The following is a 14,611-nucleotide window of genomic DNA, read 5'->3' as shown; positions in this document are numbered from 1 at the left end:
TCTCTCTCTCTCTCTCTCTCTCTCTCTCTCTCTCTCTCTCTCTCTCTCTCTCTCTCTCTCTCATACTGTTCCTTTGAATAAGTATATCCACCCAATTCGATCTTACCAAGTGCTACATTTCTCATTTTTTTCATTCTCTGCACTATAAAGTCAGCTCAAGATCTACCTTTTAGGCATAGGTGGCAATACTGGCGTCATGCCCATTTATCTGACACTGGCCCCATTGACTGTGTGTTAAGTCTAATCTATGCTGTGCAGCTTGATTTCTGCTACTGAGTTAGAAAGAGACTTGCCACAGCCAAACAAATGCCTCCTGGTGCACAAGGAAATACTGTGAGAAGGGAATAGTGAAGTTTACATTTTTCCTGTACATACACATATGTATAAATGCATTACGCACATATTTACTCTATTAAATAGTGAGTGCAATTTATACATTTCTCCTCTTACTTTCTCTTATAAATACATGGATCTCTAACAAGGTAAACAGAAAAGATAGATGGGTCTAGAGAGAAAACATGAGCAACAGTTGTTTATTTTCATCTTGTCAATATGAAAACAAAGCTCAAATCACAGCATGTTTGGGACAAGTGTGACTGCTGAGAGATAATTTATATTTAAATAATCTCTGATTCAATTAATATAAGAGAACCCACAGGGATACTATTTGGTCCTTCTTTTATAAAAAAAAAATTGGAAATAAACAAAATAACATTACCTAGCAATTCTTAGAGAAGATTTTTGCTAAGTTACTGCTTTAGTAAGTTTTAGATGAGAAACTGTGGCAGTAAAGAACTTCATGTATGCACAAGTACTTCCCTGTTGTTTGTGTAATGGCTAATTTGTGTATCTACTTGTCTGAACCCCTTTTCTTTGCTTGTTTCCGGGTGGTTTTGGTTTTGGGGGAGAGGACCGTGAGTGAAATGGCTTTTCCCAAGGGGAGTGGTCACCACTTGATGTATTGAGAATTTGAATGGCACAAAAAGAAAGAACAGTTTCTGTTCCTTGCTAGCCTCCTATTTGGGCTGGAGCATTGCCTCCTCCTGTGCTTAGGCCGAGACAGCTTCTGAGATTTGGGCTTGAGAGCGGTAATCTTACTTGATTTTGTAGCACCTTAATTCTTCATGTATGACTTTTGCCAACAAGTATTTATTGAACTGAAATCTATTTTTTCCCCCTGTGGAACTAGAAGATGGTGTGATGGTCTGAATATGCCTGGCCCAGGGCGTGGCACTATTTGGAGTTACTTGTTAGAGTACCTGTGGTCTTGTTGGAAGAAGGCTGTCACCGTGGGCATGGGCTTTAAGACCCTCATTCCAGCTGCCTGGAAGCCAGTCTTCTGTTAGCTGCCTTTGGAACAAGCGATGGGACTCTCAGCTCCTTCAGTTCCAGGTCTGCCTGGATGCTGCCATGCTCCTGCCTTGATGATAATAGACTGAGCCTCTGAACCTGTAAGCCAGCCACAATTAAATGTTGTCCTTATAAGAGTCCCCTTGCTCAGGGTTTCTGTTCAGAACAGTAAAACCCTAACTAAGACAGATGGTTAGTGATGTGGGCAGTTAAGTCTATAAAAGAGGGATTTTTGGTTTTGTTTTTATTTCTGTTTTTTTTTTTTTCTGGAAGATAACCCAAGATCCTGTGAAGACATTAGAATTGAAATCCCAGCTTTATGAACACCTAACTGTCTAAAATAGAAAAGTAGCTTATAATTCCAATTTTACACATAAGAGAAATGAGACATTAACATTACCATTTACCTATGCCTATGGGGATTAAGTGAGATAGATTTGATTCTCTATTTTGCCATTTTTGAGAGCAGTAATGTATGAGGGGTTTTTAAAATATTAAGTGGGTCTATCTAAACATGTTATTAAATTTTTTAAAAGATATGGTGTGATATTTACAGCCAGATAAGAATGCATTTCAAATTGATCCTTGATCTTATTTTCATTCTTTTAAACTTGTTCTGCCTCATTTTATCTGTGATAATAACTGTAATTACATCCATCCCTCACCATAAAGCTGCTCCTTTATCTTTTCTGACATCCTGCCTCTCCTGACTAATGATGGTGAAGCTATCCCTGCAATTATTTATAAAAGTCAGGAGACTGAAAGAGAATGGTGCACGCAGTCCATGATGCCCGCTTTATTCTAATTTCTTACCTCCAAGATCAATTTTTCTGGATGACTGTTCACGCCCATTTCAGCATGTGTTATCATCTGAGAATCAAGTCAAATATTCCTGTCCAATGATGCCAATGTGTCACCTATTCTTACCGTATCAGAGCAAACCTAGCACCCACTAAACTTCTCAGTTATTAAAATGTCATTTTCAACATTTTTACTTTGTCTTTACTTATCTAGCAATCCTCAAATGAGATTTGAGTAGAAAACAAATTCTCTGGAGTCTACATTAAAATAGGCCTATGTGTATGGAGCTTACCTTTAATTCTACCGCTTTGGAATCACATGTTGATAGATCTTTCTGTATTTAAAACCAGTCTGGTCTACAGACCCTGTCTCAAAAGAATTTCTTTCTTTGTAAATGAGTGTGATGTGTATGCGCTTTGTACCTGTATAGGGTAGAATATGCATCTGAGGGCACACATGTGGAAACACGCAGAGGTCGGAGGAGAACACATGGTGTCCTCCTTTACCACTCTCGGCCTTATTTCTCTGAGACAGAGCCTTTTCCCCACACTTAGAGCAAGGCTTGCCTCCAGCCAGCCCCAGCAATCTTCATGCCGCAATCTCCCACATGCACTAAGCGCATGGCAACTCTTGAGTTTTACATGTGTTCTGGGGGATTCAAGTTCATGTGGTGTTTGTGTAGCAAGAGTTCTTATCCACGGTTCCATCTTACAGCCTCTAAAAATGACGTTTCTATTAAAAGGGTGAGCCTAGAATAGCTGTCATACTTCTAGGGCTCTGGGCAATAGTCCTGTGGAAAAAAAGGTCTTTCATTGCTACTTACAGAAAAACATTCAAAATCCGCATAAAAAGAGATCTATGACATCATTTCATCAGGATGTCAGTAGGTGCACAACTATCTCAGTCATCATCTTTTTGTTGAAAAGAGACCCGTTGACCCAGGAAACTCTTATTAAAATAATAAGTTTAACTGGGTGCTTCCTTATAGGTTCAGAGGTTTGTTCTCATGGCGAGGAACATGCTAGCACTCGATTAAACATAGTACTGGAGAAGTAGCAGAGAATTCTCTATCCTGATCTAGATATGAAAGAGAGAGAGAGAGAGAGAGAGAGAGAGAGAGAGAGAGAGAATCTGGAATTATCTCTTCAGACCTCAAAGCCCACCTCCAGTGACAGACTTCTTTCAGTGAGGTCAGACCTCCTAATCATTTTAATTCTTTCAAACCATTCCACTCCTCCCTGGTCAAGCATTAAAATATATTGACCTGTAGGGACCATTCTTATTCAAATCATTGCAATAACTGGGGACTTTTCTTTCCAGCTTTATAGCCCTAACTTCCCTTTATCTGCGTGACTGGCTGGTATATATTAGATAATTCAGTTGAATTCTTTCAATTGCTTCAAAGAGAAAGTAATCCCAGTGAAGAATTTTGTTATTTTTATACACTCACTGAAGCCATAGAGCATGCTTCACCTCCATGCATTTCTTAGTTGTAGAATTCGTATAAACATCCTCTGTCACTGCATTGCTCCATGCTTAATAAAGGCACTCACAGATTTCTTTTTCCCATCTTTACTGTTACCAAACATTTTTCATATCTGATTTTCTTTGTATTTCTTTTAGGCATTGGAGATCAGGTTGAGGGTGTGCATTATAGATCACCAGATATTCACTAAATATCTGCTCATGTGTAGACTGATAAATGCCAGCTCACTCTCATTTATATTCCAAAGTAAGCTTTAATGTATTAATATCATTTTTCCAATCTGTTTTGTTCAGTTTATCAATAGTATCAACAAAATAATAACTACTTCATCTGTAGACAAAAAGTCTAGTTTCAGCTTTGTAGGAATGACCTCAAAAAGGGGACTAAGAACAAAACATTTAAGTACTACAAAGGTAATCTACACCACTCTTTAAAATGATGATAATGGGTAGGGTATGGTAGCCTGTGCTTATTATCCCAGGACGTGGTAGATGAAGCAAGAAGATCAGGTGTTCAAGGCCAGTTTTAGCTATATATCAAGTATTAGGTCATCTTGAGTTTCATAAGTTCCTGTCCAAAAAAATTCTAAACGCTAACTCATAAAATGTTCATAATGAGATTTCTTTTAGACTATGTTGTAAGAACACAAGAAAGATAGGCAGAATATTAATTTATGTATTCACTCTCCACAGAAGAGGTAAGTGTAAACCACAATACAGTTTAATTTATGCTTAAAAGACTGAAATATCTAGACCCTGGTTCAGCCTAGAGATGTGTATTAACCTAAAAACCAATTATATCTGATCCCACGATCCTCATTTCCTTGGTACATCTTTATTCATTTACTCCAGGGTTCCATTCTACTGTCCAGCTTGGGTAAACCATAGTAAACCATATTCCCTTGAATACAATGGTATTGTGACTTTTAGTCCTCTATATTTAGTACAACCAAGTTATAATGACCTGCCCAGCTACACCTTAGCCAGTTTTTTCTAATCCTTATTATGTTATATGCATGACTGACTGTTCTCTTTCCTATACAGACATTATAAAAGCACTGTGTCTGAGCTTTCATTCTAAGGACAAGGTCAATGGGCTTTGTCTACTAGGGAATAAAATGACCAGAAATGAGCAATGCTTAGCAGTTTCTAGCACAGATCGCTTGCATCAGCTATGTTGAAGACAGAAAGTGGTCAATCAAGCTTTCATACAGCACAGTTCAATTACATGTAAAGACTTAAAAGAAGTCAGACCCAAGGCAATCATGCCATCCAGATTTTATCATCCAACACAAAATGTATTCTGTGTTCAGAACTCTGGTTGCTTAATCATTTTATTTTCTTAACAAAACCAAAAACATTTTTGGAAAAAAAATGTATACTTTGAAATAAATACCATATCTTTTCATTTGACCTCTTCTGAAGAGAGAGAGAGAGAGAGAGAGAGAGAGAGGATAGAAACCATCTTTTTAATTTAATTTTAACGGAATAGCATTTAAAATGCAAATGAAGAAAATATCTAATAAAATAAATTTTAAAAAAGGTATTTTGAATGATGTGTACAATATATATCTACAAGTACCATTACACAGACTGTGCAGGCTGGATCTATGGTATTTTGAGTGTCTGTGTATGTAAAACTTAGAGTAAGGGATGCTATGAAAAGACAAAAGGTATCTGAGAGGGTTTGTTTGGAAGAAAGGGGAGAGGAAAAAGGATGTACTTACACAATAATACCTAAATCAACTTTGAGTAGCTTGAAGGTAATTCACTAAATGGATTTTGCTTTCTGTCATTTTCAATCAGATCTTTATCTCTGTGAAAGCAACAGGCTGTGAGCTGAGGCCAAAGATGACCCTGCAGCCACCACATGTCTTAAGATTTATCATCTCTGAGCTCTTTGAGGTCAACTAAGCACAGTTAGTAATGGAATGTTCTTATGCTTACATTTGGCTGAAACACATGACTCAAACAAATTAGCCAAAGCAGCTATACAATGAATGGTAAAAGCCAATAAGTGATGAAGTCTAGAGTCATTTGACACCTCTTTAGGAAACAGCAGCCATTAAGAAAATGTATCACACAGAACTTCTTTGCAGATAACATAGGCACTCGGGAATCAGCTTGAGTTTTCAGTGTAATGCTTTCTTGTTTAAAGCATAAACTTTGTTTCAGAGCGGAAGAAAATGTTAGCATTCTATAGAATAGCTGCTTAGCTCATTTCCATGATGGCTGTGACCTTTAGTACAAGTCAGAGAAATTTATTTTCTCTCTCTTTGCCATTCTTTGGTCATTTGTACAAAGAAAATCTGCAAGTTTTCATAATTATGAAAAATATAGAACTGACTTTCCAACAGCAAAATGAAAATAAATTCATTTGATAATCAGGTTTTATTTTAGTATGTAAAATATTTCAATGAGATAAGGAGTCTTACAAAGTAAAAACACAAAGGACAACAAAATGAGAATAAAAATATGACATACCTTGAACATTACATCATTGGACTAATATAGTCTCCAATTCACAGCAACCAATAAATGGAGGGCCAGGAAAGAAGAAAGCTGTATTAAAGTCATTCTTGTCGTTCCTGAAACTTCACATCTAGCCAGAGCAAGCTCCCTATTTATACCATGGAATCCATTTGCATGTATTTTTACTGAAGCTGAGAAATACATAACTACTACTTCAGGTGACATGATTTAGGAGAAACCAGCAAGGAAAGCATAGGGGTGGACCAAAGAGGAAGCTGTAAGAAGTCAGGCAGCGGACAATGATTAACAGTATCAGTGCCTCAGTTACTACCATTGTCTATGGTTACAGATTTCTTTTTTTAATCTACCTATGACTCCTCACACATTCAATGTTAATTTCTCTTTTAGTTGATGAGGTTTGGGAACAGACTCTTCCTTGATGATTTGGCTGAATATCTTAAGAGAACATGAAATAGTATGAGAACCATTATCTCAGAAACCAACAGGTATGGTTCAAATTCTAACATGAATATGCCGTGTTCTCGTAAGTCACAAGGCTTCTGAGTATTTCTCCAGGAGACAAGATTTCAAAATACAAACAGACGGACAGATTTGTGAGGTTCAGCTACTCAGCTCATGCACAAGAAATGGAAGCAGCAAAGCTATGAATGTGGGTGATGGAAGCATGCATTAAAATGCCAGCACTGTCTTGCATCATTTGCCAGGTTTGTCTCCATGAACCCAATGTGTGATAAGTTGATCTTCCTTGTTCCAGGAGCAAAATCGCTTTGAGGGATAAAAGAGATGAGAAAGTATATCTTTGCTGAATACACTTCTTATTTCGGAACTTGAATCCTTGATAATTATTTGTCACAATTGTTTTGTAGAGTGGTCCTGAATGGCAGGGGGAGAAAAATCCAGGTTCCTCTCAGGAGGACCCAATACAAATTTTACCTTGTGGATTGTGTCTGAAGTAAGGGTTAAGCATAACAAGACTGCTAATATATTTAAGTGTGCTTCAGTGAAGTGAGTCTCTGAAGTATAGAAACCATACTTTCCACATCTGCACCTCAACTTCTCTCACAGGACACACCCTCTTAATGGTTTCCAGTGGCAGGAATCCAAGATACAGTAATCCTGTTTGGTTGGTGACTAAATGTGCTTTTATGCTGGGAGAACTGATTCTAACAGTCAGACAAACTGAATTAGGGTCTCTTGCCAAAAACAGAGCACTCTCTGGACTTTAAAGAGTAGTCTAAGTCATCAATATTTCCAGCATAATTTGTGTCTTTTTAAAGGAAAAATCACTTTGTGTCACTTCAGTTAATTATGACAAACTTTATGCGATATAATTGCCTAAAGGGGCACTGAACTTCAAACGCATGTTGAGGCTCCTAAAAGCCAGAATCCATTCTGGAGGCCATACTGGTATATGTTTTTCACATCATAAAAAGCAAGTGGTTTTTGGTCTGATTTAGCTTTAAATTGAATCAGAATAAGACATAAGCTTTTAGAGAACAAAAAGGGACTGTGTCTGACCTTGTTAGCTTAGGGAGAATGTTTGTGGGGCTTGTATTGCTCAGAGCCTAGCTATAACCCGTGATTGTGAAATCCTGCTGATGATCAAGTCAGTCTGCCATGTCAAACAAAAATTATAGAAAGAAACCCTTTTAGGGTGAATGTGATTTTGCAAGGAGGTCTGAAAGTGACCGTTCTGTTGATAAGAGGTATTTGAACTTGTGAATGAGCGGTACCCTGTTCATGATCTGTGACAAGAGAAGAATACCAAAAACTAAGCCAAAGTACAGGAGGCAGGGTTGGGGAAATCAAGAGAGACAAGTTGCACATCTTAGCACTTCATGTTCATTTCTTCAATAGAACCTCAAGAACATATCTGGAATTTGAAGGGTCAATGTTGAATGGCATTTTCTTCCCTGCCATTCTGAGGGGTTTCCTAGACTCAAGAACCTATAATGTCAAATACTATTTGGGTAAAATAGATGACCTTTAAATCATCCTGGTTTATTGCAGCACAAGGGAAGGCCTGGGCCAAGTAGTGGGAGTGGGTGGGTAGGGGAGCAGAGGTCGGGGGGAGGGGTATAGGAAACTTTCGGGATAGCATTTGAAATGTAAATAAAGAAAATAATAATAAAAAAAGTATAACCTCTTAAAAAAGATATGCATATACATATTTTTTTAAATTTTAAGTTAGTATACAAAGTAATATGATTCATTACAATATTCTCATGTATGTGTGCCTTGATGCTTGGTTCTAATTCATTCCTTTGCCCACCATTATCCATCCTTTTGTTTCATGTCCCCTATGGCTCATGCCCTTCCTTTCTGATATAGTGTGATCACTCTTCCCTCCCCCCCACACACACTTATCACAGTCCACTAGTTATAAGAAATCAATCTAACATTTATTCCCAAAGATTCAGAATACCTCTGTTCTTAAAAGGGTGGAGAACATCCTAGCAACACTAATTTGACTCCATGGGTTAGAAAAAAAAATGTGCTTATATAAATAATGTACAAGTAAAAGTATATATTTCTATAATCTTTCTTTGCCTACAATAGTCTTATTTTTCTTGGTATTTCAATTGATTGTTGCTTAGGCAATAATGACAAGGCAGAGATCTGTAAATGTTCACCACAAATGTCACCATCACTAACATTTTAATTACCAACTGGTTTAATCTGCATGTGCTAATGGAATATAGAGAGTCAGATTCATATTCGAATCCAAATCTCCAACTGTCAATAGTCCCTCTGTTTGAAAAATGTTTTGTCACTGTTCATGCAATATAAGCAAAATTTCTGTGTTGTTTACCAAATAGCTAATAAGTCTGAAGAACTTTTTGTATCATTTGATTTGTGTTTTGCACTCCATTAGTCTGCTTCTATTGTTAAGATCAAAGCAGCCCTAACCCTAGATACAACCTTGGAAAATGGGTAAGATAGAATTTGGGGGGAAATTAGGGCAAAAGTGGGGGAGTACAACTTGATTTTATGTCCGTGCACCTAAGGTACAGCAAATATATTTCTAAGTAAATATAAATTTTAAATATGACTCATTTATTTACATAATTTCTCTATTTCCTCATAGACATGAAGATCAATATGTGCATTTATGTATATTTTTATCTATTTATAGTGACCCAGGTCTCTATGAGAAAATAAAAGTAATAAATGATTTTCCATTGTTTCTAAGTCAGGGTTTAATTAAATTAAAAGATATTTGCTTATTACCTTTTAATCTCATTTCAGGTCTAAATTTAAAATTAGCTGACATGTAGCTCTAAAAATACCCCTTCACTATACAACACAATGGAAACTGATTACATGTTTGATAAAAAATTCAGACACAGACTTCTAAAGGCAGATGACTCCCTTATAGGAACTCAGTACCACATCCCCTCTTCAACAACTGGTCTCTGTACTAAGGGGTGACTTTGGTACCTCTTGAAGTTGTCTCCACTTTTATTTTACAGGCAATATTTTCTCATATTGTGGACTTCTATATTCTCTTCCTCAAGACATAAGATTAAAAATTGGGCCCATCAAAAGTACTCTTTAATTGTAAATAGCAGTTTCAATTCATAACTCGGGATAATAGTAAAGGTATATATTGTCTGTTTGATCAACATTGTGATCACAAACTTTGTTCCTATAAGTATGTATCTGGAAAGCTGATGCTTCCAAAAATCTAGACAATTGACCAAAATAGAAGAAAGTTTTAAAACTATAAGCCAGTACTTCATCAGGCCAACTAGCACTTTGTATACCTAACAATACAAGTAATTGCCAATGATAAATATAGACCATAAACAAAGAGATGTAAGTATGCAAAACAAGTAAAGCAGATCCCATGTGCAAATCATAGTCCACACTCCACAGTCCACCTGTTCTTACATGTACAACATGATGATGATTCTTCTTGATTAAAATTATGAATAGCCTGAGGGCGCTAAGATATTCACCAGATCCAAATACTTCATTTTTGGCTACATGACCAGCTACCTGTGCTTTGCTGAGAGAATGTTCTCGATAAATGAACCAGGTCAATAAAAGGAGTTGGAGGACAGGAGAAAGAGAAAGAAGAGAAGGGGCAAGAAGAGGAGGAGAAAAAGAAAGGAGAGAGGAGAAGAATTTGGAAGAGATGGAGGAGGAGGGAGGAGGAAGGAAGAAGAAAGAGTTGGAAGAAGAAGAAGAAAGGATGTTACTTATGACGTGGTTCTGAGCTCAGTGTGTTCTTGCTGAAGTTACACACTGTTGGTCCATATCTTCCCCAGTGCAGACCCCACATGTTTACACTTCTTTCTTCAGTGGAAAAAAAGAGAAATAAATGGAAACAAAAATTTCGACAGATAGTTGAGAAATATTCTGAGGAGAGCAAAAGTGAGGATGGAATTTCACCATGTAGAATGTACATTTACAACACATAAAGGTTCAACATGTGTAACACTTCATTTCTAGCCCACAAATATATAATGGTTGAGGACTGCAATGAACTCATGGTCTGCAAATAAAGCTCAACTGATGGAAGAGAAGATTTTCGCTAGTTTTACATTTTGCAAATGCCTTGTGTAATTATTGGTGAAGACTCTAAAATGTTACTATATAGCATTACTGTTTACAGCGTTAGGCTATTCTTCTTGCATAGGGTACCGACTTTAAAATGATAGAATCTCACTTATTATTGCAAAAATTGTGAATAGAAGGTTCTGAAAATTTTATGTTCCAATAAATTAATATTTATTCAATGTTCTGTATACAACTAATTTTTCAATAAAATGTGATGCTTTGTAATCATATAATGGGTTTTCTTTCAACCTGTTATGCATTTTTGTGTGAATAGTTATGCAATGACTTTAGGGCAACATATTCAATAATTATATGCCACTCCATACTTAAACTCTTTTTTGTGTGTGTGAAAGCAAAAAACCAGCAATTATAGTCTTCAGTGACTCTTCTTTTTTTCTATTAAATAAAACTGACTTAAATCAGCTCATTTCATTATACAAAATAAAAGATAAAAGGCATTTCTATCTTTAAAAAAAATCTTTCTTTCATATAATTTTTTTTACTATTGTTGTTTTTAAAGTAGAAAAGAATTTTAGCAAACAGATACAATATTCTCTGGAATTTAAGAGTGTAATTGTCCAGCTCATAATTAAACTAAATAAAGTATAAATACTGAATATTTAACACACACTAAATGAAGAGGTTTATGATTATATATATATATATATATATATATATATATATATATATATATATATATATTACTTGGAACACAATGTTGCAATTGATAGAAGATTTTCAAGCTTTTAAATGAAGTATTTGTGAGAATCTGTGCTGTAAAACTGTTCTGTTTGCCAGGTGTTCATCTACATAATTTGGGATGAAGCGAATGAGTTGATCTGACATGTTTATTTCATCCCAGCAGGTTTAATAAGGGAGCTGTGAAAGCTTGCAAGTCTTTGGTCTCTTCAATTTATTTTCTGTTTTTCATAGCTTGACATCGTCCTTTATTTGAAGGAAAATTCCATTGAAATTATCTTTCTTTTAAAATACTCTGGCATCTTAGAAAAATTTATTGCTATTTTTTTTAAAACATCAACAACTATATAAAAATACCTTGAGTGACTGAAATGATTTAAGCCATAATTACGCTTGACTTTCATGTTCTGGTAAAGTCACAAATTTAATATGCTTTGGAGATTTGTTCAGCCCAAGTTTGTGTTTCTCTCATCTTAAGTAGCAAACAAATGACAAAGAGAGGCAAGGGCAAATACAGATGTAAACTTGAAAACTTGAAGGTTGAAAGGTCCTTATAATTAATGACAAAAACTAAAAGACCCATCTCCTAAAATTCTCTGTGAGGTACAATATCAATAAGCATGGCATAAACTGGAGTGGCAATTGATTGTCACTGAACATTAATTGACTACTGAGTTGATTTTCTGAAAGGGCATGTATTTGGTAATGCATAAATGGACAATGTGCTTTCTGCCTGAGCAGGTTGGAACTCAGCCACTATTCATCCTATTGCTACACTTCCCATTATTTTGACTGCATTGAATATAAATTTTTGATGCCACTGGTTTAAAAGTATCTCAGTGAAACACAACAATTGTAAATTCTTTCTATAGAGGTTTAAGGTAGACTTTAAACTCATGAAGTCTATGTCTAAACACCTTGGCTTCCCTGCCTCTTGTACCTCTGGTCCCTTACCTGGATTAGTCTGTGAATCCTTTTGTTTGTTTATTTTTAAACAAAGAATATTTGGTTTATTTCTATTTGTATCTTTATTTTTTTCCAATGAAGCAGCTTTAATTTTTAACAATTTTTATTAGATAATCTCTTCATTTATATTTCTTCATTTCAAATGCTATCCGGAAAGTCCCCTATAGTGCCCCCCCACACCTTGCTCCCCAACCCACCTGCTCCTGCTTCCTGGCCCTGGCATTCCCCTGTACTGGGGAATATAAAGTTTGCAAGACCAAGGGGCCTCTCTTCCCAATGATTGCTGACTAGACCATCTTCTGCTACATATGCAGCTAGAGACAGGAACTCTGGGGATACTGGTTAGTTCATATTGTTGTTCCTCCTATAGGGTTGTAGACCCCTTCAGCTCCTTGGGTATTTTCTCTAGCTCCTCCATTGGGGACCCTGTTTTCCATCTAATAGATGATTGTGAGCATCCACTTCTGTATTTGCCAGACACTGGCATAGCCTCACAAGAGACAACTATATCAGGGTCCTGTCAGCAAAATTTTGCTGACATATGCAATAGTGTCTATGTTTGGTTTGATTGTGGGATAGATCCCCAAGTGGGGCAGTCTCTGGATGGTCAATCCTTCTGTCTCAACTCCAAACGTTGTCTCTGTAACTCCTTCCATGGCTATTTTGTTCCCTATTAACCCAGTCACAAAAGAACTCACATGATATGCACTCACTAATAAGTGGATATTAGCCCAGAAACTTAGAATACCCAAGGTACAATGTGCAAAACACATGAAAATCAAGAAGAAGGAAGACCAAAGTGTGGATACTTCATTCCTCCTTAGTCTGTGAGTTCTTGACACCCACAGAAGTAAGGCTCTCACTGTGATTTTGGTGAGAGTTGGAAATAGAAAGTGGTCATGTAGGGGAGTAATCCCAAAGCACAAGTTCTTAGAATGTTCCTACTGGAAGCCAGATATACTAAAGAGAAAAACATGGTTCCTATCTCTGAATATCTCTCTCCCTTGCTGGGAGTTCTTCATGAGAGCAGGAATAGAGCAGATGAGAGGCACCTGAATACCTTGGGCTTGGACCAACTTGGATGACCTGGTCTCCTGTGATACATCTCAGTTTCTGCCCTAAGTCCTTTTAAATGTCTATAGATGAAAACCTTAGCGGCATCCCAATCTGGGAACCTACTGCTGCTGCACAGACACTCTTGCCCTCTTTCCATTTTTCTTTGTTAAGTTCCTATATAATAAACTTCCCTTTGAAACCCACCCTTTGTGACCTTTCTTTTTTTTTTTTCCCAATTTTTTATTAGGTATTTACTTCATTTACATTTCAAATGCTATCCCTAAAGTCCCCTAGATGCAGTTAAGTCAATGCATCTGGTGGCTTTGGTAGCCATTGACTTTTTCAGGATCCTAAATTTCCCTGAGCTAAGTTCACAAAGGCTTAAGACATACTCTCTTGCTCTTAAAGATACCCACAGGTTTCGGTTTCCAAACCCATTTACCCTGGTGTCTCTGTCTCTAGCATCACATGAAAATATCAAGTCATTCAAATGAGTTCTTTCTTAAAATTCCACTTCATCTTGAGCTCTGTATTTGAAAGCTGAACACAATTTGAAACAAATTGTCTATCTCCTAACCATGTTTCCCATCTGGCAAACAATTTTGAGAAGACTAAAACTCATTAAGTATATAGATGAAGTTATAAATTTTAAAAGTGATAAGAGAAACACGCAACTTATATTAATAAATTCAATTGTCCAAATAAATTATTCTTCTGTTTTTGTTTCTGTTTTTGTTTTTGTTTTTGTTTTTTTTTGAGACAAACGTTCAGCATGTACCCTTCGTTCATCTGAAACTTGCTGCCTGGGTTAAACAGGGGTCAAACCTACTTACAGAGACAAACATTATACCTCCTGGGGGCTGGGGTTAAAGGTATGACCCACCAAGCGTCAGCCTCTCCCATCTTAATCATTTTTTAAGATGAGCATATAAATTAATCTTCAAGACTATACATTTATACTTATACTTCCCCCCAACCCTGCCCTGTCCCCACTGTCCCTGCTTTGTCCCCGCTACATGCTCCCCTTCTTGAAAGCAGTTAGTTCCAATTTCTACTTTTACATCTCAGAGTTATTACTATTTTCTTGAGGAAGAGGTTAACAATCATTCTTATGATCCCCTCTCCTCTCTCTAGTTTCATCCTCTCTCTCTCTCTCTCTCTCTCTCTCTCTCTCTCTCTCTCTCTCTCTCTCTCA

This window comes from Mus pahari, chromosome 16, assembly GCF_900095145.1.
Source record: "Mus pahari chromosome 16, PAHARI_EIJ_v1.1, whole genome shotgun sequence".
Taxonomy (NCBI): domain Eukaryota; kingdom Metazoa; phylum Chordata; class Mammalia; order Rodentia; family Muridae; genus Mus; species Mus pahari.
Note: the sequence above shows the minus strand (reverse complement) of the source record.